This window comes from Camelina sativa, chromosome 9 (assembly GCF_030686135.1).
Source record: "Camelina sativa cultivar CO46 ecotype springtype chromosome 9, ASM3068613v1".
NCBI classification, from domain to species: Eukaryota; Viridiplantae; Streptophyta; class Magnoliopsida; order Brassicales; family Brassicaceae; genus Camelina; species Camelina sativa.
The window spans coordinates 25,166,940-25,173,771 of record NC_141888.1 but is presented as its reverse complement, the minus strand read 5'-3'; the positions used below and the strand labels follow the sequence as shown (position 1 = coordinate 25,173,771).

Genomic DNA, 6,832 nt, shown 5'->3' with positions numbered 1-6,832 from the left:
CTCAATCTCTCACATCATACAACAGTTTGGCCCTAAATTGTCTGTTTGCGACAAATAAGCCATTTTATTGAATAAATAATATACAAAAAAAGAGAAGAAAAAAAACACAGCCCAGAAATAGTTTATTTTGATCATACAATATGAAAATTTGGACGGCAAAATAATAAAGAGATGATGGTTCTTGGAATGTGTGTTTGGTTACTTTCCCATATGTGTAAAGAAACATCCAACAAGAAGCTAGCGTACTTAGCACCCAAGAGGAGCCTCTGTATGCACAAGAGGGCGTTCTTGGTGACCTCGGCGTTCTCGTGGTTCATCAGTTTCATCACTCCTTCTTTCGCCTTCAGGTCTGTTACGATCACTCTCCCGGCTGCATGGTACTCTATGAACTGTGAGAGTAAAAACATGCCACTGCCAGTGATCTTGGATCACTCGACGTGTCCAGGATCGTGACGTGAAGAGGACCCTGAGTATCTGCATCCAACAAGATTTAAAAGGTGCTTAAGGGTTTTGCTTTTACTTGTCAAAGGAACTTAATTTCCTGATCTTTTCTTTTAGCCCTTCTTCTAGTTGTTTCAATATGTATCCAGCAAATCCTTACAAATTCAAAATATAACGGGTTTAGTTACGATCATGTACCTAAAAAAAAGATCTAATGTTGTCGGAATCACTTATATAACCAGATTTGTTCTCACTGCAGATTTAGCAGAGAATTAAGAAATTCAAGTTCCACATGACGGCTAAATAAAAAGCAGTCTTCAGGCTTTGTATCTAACTCGTCTTACCTCGTCACTCCACGCTTGTGTTTTTAGACTGTGGATAATGAAATATTTTCTGAAGTTGTTGTTTTTATTCATTCACATAGCTTTGCTATTTATACATACAGAGTTTATGATAGAGTCATATCTAAGTAAATATTCTATACATATTCGAGTATATCGTAATACCCCCGTCACGTTGGTGGTACGTAATGTCGAACGCCAAACGTGGACATCAGTCTTGCAAAGGTAGGTCCGGGCAATGCTTTGGTCAAGAGATCGGCCACCTGGTCCGATGTAGAAATGTGTTGTGTTGCAATGAGCTTGGCCTGAACAGCATCTCGTACTTGATGGCAATCAGACTCAATGTTTTTGGTACGCTCATGGAAGACAGGATTAGCAGCGATGTAGATAGCAGCTTGACTATCACAATGAAGTTCGATAGGGTGAGAATGATCAACACCCAAGGTCCGCATAAGAGCCTTCAGCCATTTGATATCTTTTAGAGTATAGGCCATAGCGCGGTACTCCGCTTCAGCAGAGGAAGAGGAGACCGTTTTCTGTTTCTTGGTTTTCCAAGAAATGGGTGAGTCACCTAAGTAAACGACGTAAGCGGAGAGAGACCGACGAGTTAAAGGACAGCCGTTGTAGTCGGAGTCGCAATATGCACTGAGATGAAGCTCACTGTTAGAGCGAAGAAATATACCTTGAGCAGGAGAACCTTTGAGATAGCGAACAAGATGCAAGGCTGCTTCCCAATGAGCAACGAGAGGTGCTTTCATAAACTGAGAAAGGATGTGCACAACATAACTCAAATCTGGTATGGTGATGGTCAAGTAAATGAACGGGCCCACCAGAAGGCGATACTGCTCCGGATTATCAAACACAAGACCCTTAATCGAAGCAAGCTTGTGATTCAGCTCAATAGAAACCGGTGACGGTTTGGCACCCAAGAGACCAGCTTCAGAGATGATGTCAAAAGCATACTTGCATTGGGAGAGACAAAAACCATCCGGTCCCCGAGAAACCTCAATACCGAGAAAATATTTAAGTTTGCCCAAATCCTTCATATGAAAAAATTTGTTGAGCTGAACCTTGAACTTGTTGATCGCCTGAAGATCATTTCCTGCAACGACAAAATCATCCACATACACAAAAACATGAAGTATTAGTGTTCCTCGGCCTAAGGAGAATAAAGAATAATCCTGATAGCTCTGAGTGAAGCCAAGTTCCCGAAGAGCAGTAGACAACTTCGAAAACCAACAGCGCAGAGCCTGTTTAAGGCCGTACAAAGATTTCCGAAGACGACAGACTTTGTTTGGATCCGCTGACTTGAACCCCGGAGGAAGTTTCATATACACCTCCTCATCCAGATCACCATGTAAGAAGGCGTTGTGGACGTCCATTTGGTGCACTTCCCAGTCCTTGGCAGCCGCAAAAGCTAAAAGAGACCGAAACGTGGTCATCTTAGCAACGAGAGCGAATGTTTCTTTAAAATCCGTACCTTCTTTTTGATGGTTCCCCATCACCACCAAACAAGCTTTGTGGCGCTCGAGAGTTCCGTCGGAGTGAAATTTTAATTTATATACCCATTTGCTGCTGATAGCTTTCTTCCTAGGAGGGATATCAGTAACATCCCATGTATGATTAGCTTCAAGAGCATCAATTTCCTTCTGCATAGCATCACACCATTCCTTGATGAGAACTGCATCCTTAAAGTGCTTAGGTTCATTGCTGTCCAAGATCGCGGCAAGAAAAGCAATGTGGTTTGCTGAAAAACCGACTCATGTAAGCAATCAGCAATAACATACAAAACCTTACCGGAGACCGTTGACGAGGATTCTTTGGTGGAGAGACCAGGCGAGAGAACGTGTGAGGGAGAGTGTACATTACGAGTGACCACATAATCCTTAAACAACACAGACGGGTTCTTGGTACGAAGACCCTTGCCAAGAAGTTCAGGAAGACCCGGTGATGGTGGTGACTCAACAAGAGGCACAAGATCGATCGTAGGCGAATCCGATGACAACGAAGGAGTAAAATCAATATCACAAGGAGGAGCCAAAGGCGGGGGATGCACTGGTTGTTTAGGTGTCAATGGCGAGGCATCAACAGCAGCTGGTGGAGGAGCAATAGTAGGTGTGGGTTTAGGAACAATGTTGTTGACGGGAGGAATAGTAGATAATGAACCTGAAGGTGCATGGTCAGGGACGTTGGTAGGTTCTTCGAGGCATCAACAACAGCTGGTGGAGGAGCAATAGTAGGTGTGGGTTTAGGAACAATGTTGTTGACGGGAGGAATAGTAGATAATGAACCTGAAGGTGCATGGTCAGGGACGTTGGTAGGTTCTTCGAGAAACAGGTCACCAGTGAGAGGACCTGATGGTATAACCGACGGTGAGGAGTTCTCAATCCTAACGAAAGGAAAGACATCCTCCTGAAAGCGCACATCTCTACTTGTGAAAAACTGTTATGTGTCAAGATCATACAACCGCCAGGCCTTCTTACCAAACGGATAACCAACCATGATACACCTCCGACTGCGAGTTCCAAACTTGTCCTTGTCGCGAGAGCGGTGGTGAGCATAACATAAGCAACCGAATACACGGATCATGGCATACGAAGGTGGCAAACCAAAGAGCATTTCATATCGTGTTTTACCCTCTAAAACTGATGATGGAGTCCGATTGATAAGATGTGTAGCAGTGAGAATGCTCTCACCCCAAAAGGTAGTTGGTAAATGTCCTTGAAAGAGGCAAGCACGGGCCACATTAAGGATGTGACGGTTGATATATCCTTGTTTTTGTGGTTTTTAACCATGATATAAGGAGTTTTTTAGTGTCTTTTCATTTGTTTCTAGATTGTTTTTAGTCTTTACAGGTTTTTAGCATGAAAGGAGCAAAATGGAGCAATTTGGATGTTTTGGAGCATAAATCTTGAAGAATCAATTTGGTCTCGGATCAAAGCAGGAGCATCAACCGACACCAAGATAGGAGGCATCGATCGACACTCATCTCTGCCGACTCAAGACCCAAGTTTTGAAAAATTTACAAAAGTTGCCCAAAGTTTTCCATATTTGCAAGACTAGTCCCTGACGTGTTTTAGGACATATATATATAGTTTTTAGGTTTTTGCAAACCCTTAAGTTTTATTCTATCAAGTTATATTTTTCCTGCAACCCTGAGAGAATTTTGGGAGCTTTTGGAGAGAAAGAGATCAGATCTGCTTTGTAGAGAAGAATTATTGAACTCCCTTTTACTCTTTATAATCTCAATTGCTTATTATTCAGAAAGATGTTTTGTTCTTCAATGATTATGTTCTTCAATGATTATGTCTGAGTAATTTGCTTGTTAGGTTTAGGGTTTTTCACAGGGATTTTATGAATTATTAGATCTGATTATTTAGGATTTATTATTTATCTAAATCTTCATCTTAGGTTGTTCCTCATATTAATTCTTGATTGATCACCTAGAATTAATACTTTAGGAAAATAAATTGATATGAGAATATAATTGATTTTTCTGTTAAAACCTTTTGATGAGCAAAATTATTTCCTGCAAAGAGATTTGATTTAATAATTTTGTGAACAATCTAAACCTGATTTTATTGCTGATTTTTAACCTAGAATTTTACAAAGAGATTTGGATTTTCAGGTTTTAAATTTAGATATTATTTGCAGTGAGAACTGATTTAATTTACAAAAGTATTTAGAGTTCTAGATCTGTTCTTAATTGCTTGAATCCTATTTATTTCATGATTTAATATTTCATAATTTCCTGAGAAATTTCCTAGGCCTAGCTTTTTGATGTTCTGAATTTATAACAGTTTTATTTAATATTTTGCATTGCTTTTATTTTAATTCAAATTAATCTGTTTAGCTTAATTATAAAACTCTATAATTTATTGTGTAGACTTGAGTCCTTGTGGAATTCGACCCTTAAATACTGCAGTAATCTCTTAATTTGAGAGAGTAGCTCTAGGGTAAATTTGAGCATATCAGGTGTTTACGCTCTACCCGGCCGTTTTGCCGTGGAGTATCCACGTAGGAAGTTTGATGTATAATCCCTTGCTGTTGAAAGTAGGACGTGAGACACATGAATTCAGTCCCATTATCACTGCGAAATGTCTTGACTTGTTTACAAACAACTCTCTCTCTGCTTCAGATCTTGCAATCTTCCTTCATTCCCTTCCAATTTGTTCACTTAATCATGGCCAAAACAATGAAGATCTACAGCTTCTTGCTGCTGGTTTAACAACCTTCACGGTTCTCTTTGGTTCTTGTTCAGCTACTATCTACACCGTTGGGGACTCGGCTGGATGGATTGCCAAAGAAGGCTTCTATTAGGAATGGGCCAAGGAAAAGGTGTTTTACGTAGGAAACTCTTTGGCCTTCAAATATGATCCCTCCATCAACGACGTTACTCAAGTTTGGGGCGCTTTAGAATTAGAATTTTGCGATACTTTTTCTCCTAAAGCCGTCTACCGGACAGGACATGATGTGGTAACCTTCACGGAACCAGGAGATCACTACTTCATCAGCTCAAATCAATCTCAATGCACACTTGGACAGAGGCTCGACGTTCTTGTCGTACATGACCCGTCACGTCCTATTCCTCCACCACTACCGAGCAAGATCCTTCCTTCCTGGAAAACCTACAGGGTCAGTGACTTTAAAGCATGGAGCGTTCCTGAAGATAGTGACTACTATAACAAGTGGAGTGAAGATAAACTGTTTCATGAAGGACATAGTCTACTTTCGAATACGACAACGAAGTAAACGACGTCTTAGAGATTAGCGGTGACCTTGAATTCATAACCTTTGACCCGACTTCTCGCGTAGCCGTGCACAAGACGGGACATGATCTCGTTACGCTCACCAAACCAGGAGTTCACTATTTCATTAGCTCAGAGACGGGTCACTGCGCGGATGGGCTTAAGCTTCGAGTTGTGGTCGGACCATTACCGAAAGCCGTTACTTTCACCAATTTTCCCAAAAAGATGGATTTGTCAGCTATGGACCGCCTCACAAAGTGGTTAAGCACTTTCAGACCCCAGCCCCATCACTAAAGTTTTCGTGTTTATTTGGTTTGAGATTAGCTAATCAGAGTTTACCTAATTACTGGTTCAGTGGTTATAATTTTGCAGACTCTGGTTTTCTTTTCCTTTTTTCCTTAAGACCCAAGTTTGTTTAGTTCTTGTTTTCAGTACTGATGTAACGTTTCAGATTTTATTCACTATAAATAATGAAACATTACTTAATACAATTTCAGTTTACGTCTTCCAATGTTTTGTCTCAAGAGTCAAGATCCTGTTATATAATAATAACTACCCGGTACACAAGTGCCTCCCTGCTTCAATCACCGAGCTTACTGCTGGGGGTTCCTTGAAGATCAAGTCGAATGAGTTGCCTCTTACTACATCCTTGAGATTTAAGGCCTGTGTCATGCTGGTTATGGGTACAAAAGAATCTTATGATACGTCAAGATCTGGATTGACTTCGTGGACAAGAAAAATGATCACAAAGTTCAGGTTCAGTGTAAACAAAATATCCATAGCGTAGATATCTTAACAGAGCATATCTACACATTTGAAGTGTAAACAGAGGAGGTGACTTCCACCGAGCTTTGCTTTGCGTTCACAACAAGCAAAGACAACTGGAAGATCAGAAAATGCGGGCTACTCCAAAGCTTGAAGGTTCCTTCATGTTGATGAGCATGAAGACTGGTGAAAATCCCTTCTTCTATGGGGAATGTGACCAATCTCGAGAGATTATATTTTTCATATTGCTCAAGTCTGGTGGAGCTTCCTTGCTCTTTACGAAATCTTAAAAATTTGTGGAGCTTGACAATGCTGGATCTCAAGTTTTTCCTAAGAGCTTCACAAACTTCTTATATGAACTTCAATAAAAGAAATTCCTCCATGGGTCAAGGGAATGTCTAATTTTCGGGTACTTAGACTCAACAACTGCAACAATCTGGTATCACTTGAGATATTCGGTTGTTCCTTTTAACAATCTAGAGATTCGTCTCCATTTCACCAACTCCTCAAACTGAATCAAGAAGCCATCATGCACAC

The 6,832-nt window shown here is 40.6% G+C and overlaps 1 pseudogene; it reads left to right on the top strand.

The window, feature by feature from the left end:
- The first annotated feature begins 4,965 nt into the window (after nucleotides 1-4,965).
- On the top strand, nucleotides 4,966-5,876 carry LOC109126445 (blue copper protein-like; annotated as a pseudogene).
- Nucleotides 5,877-6,832: the final 956 nt, after the last annotated feature.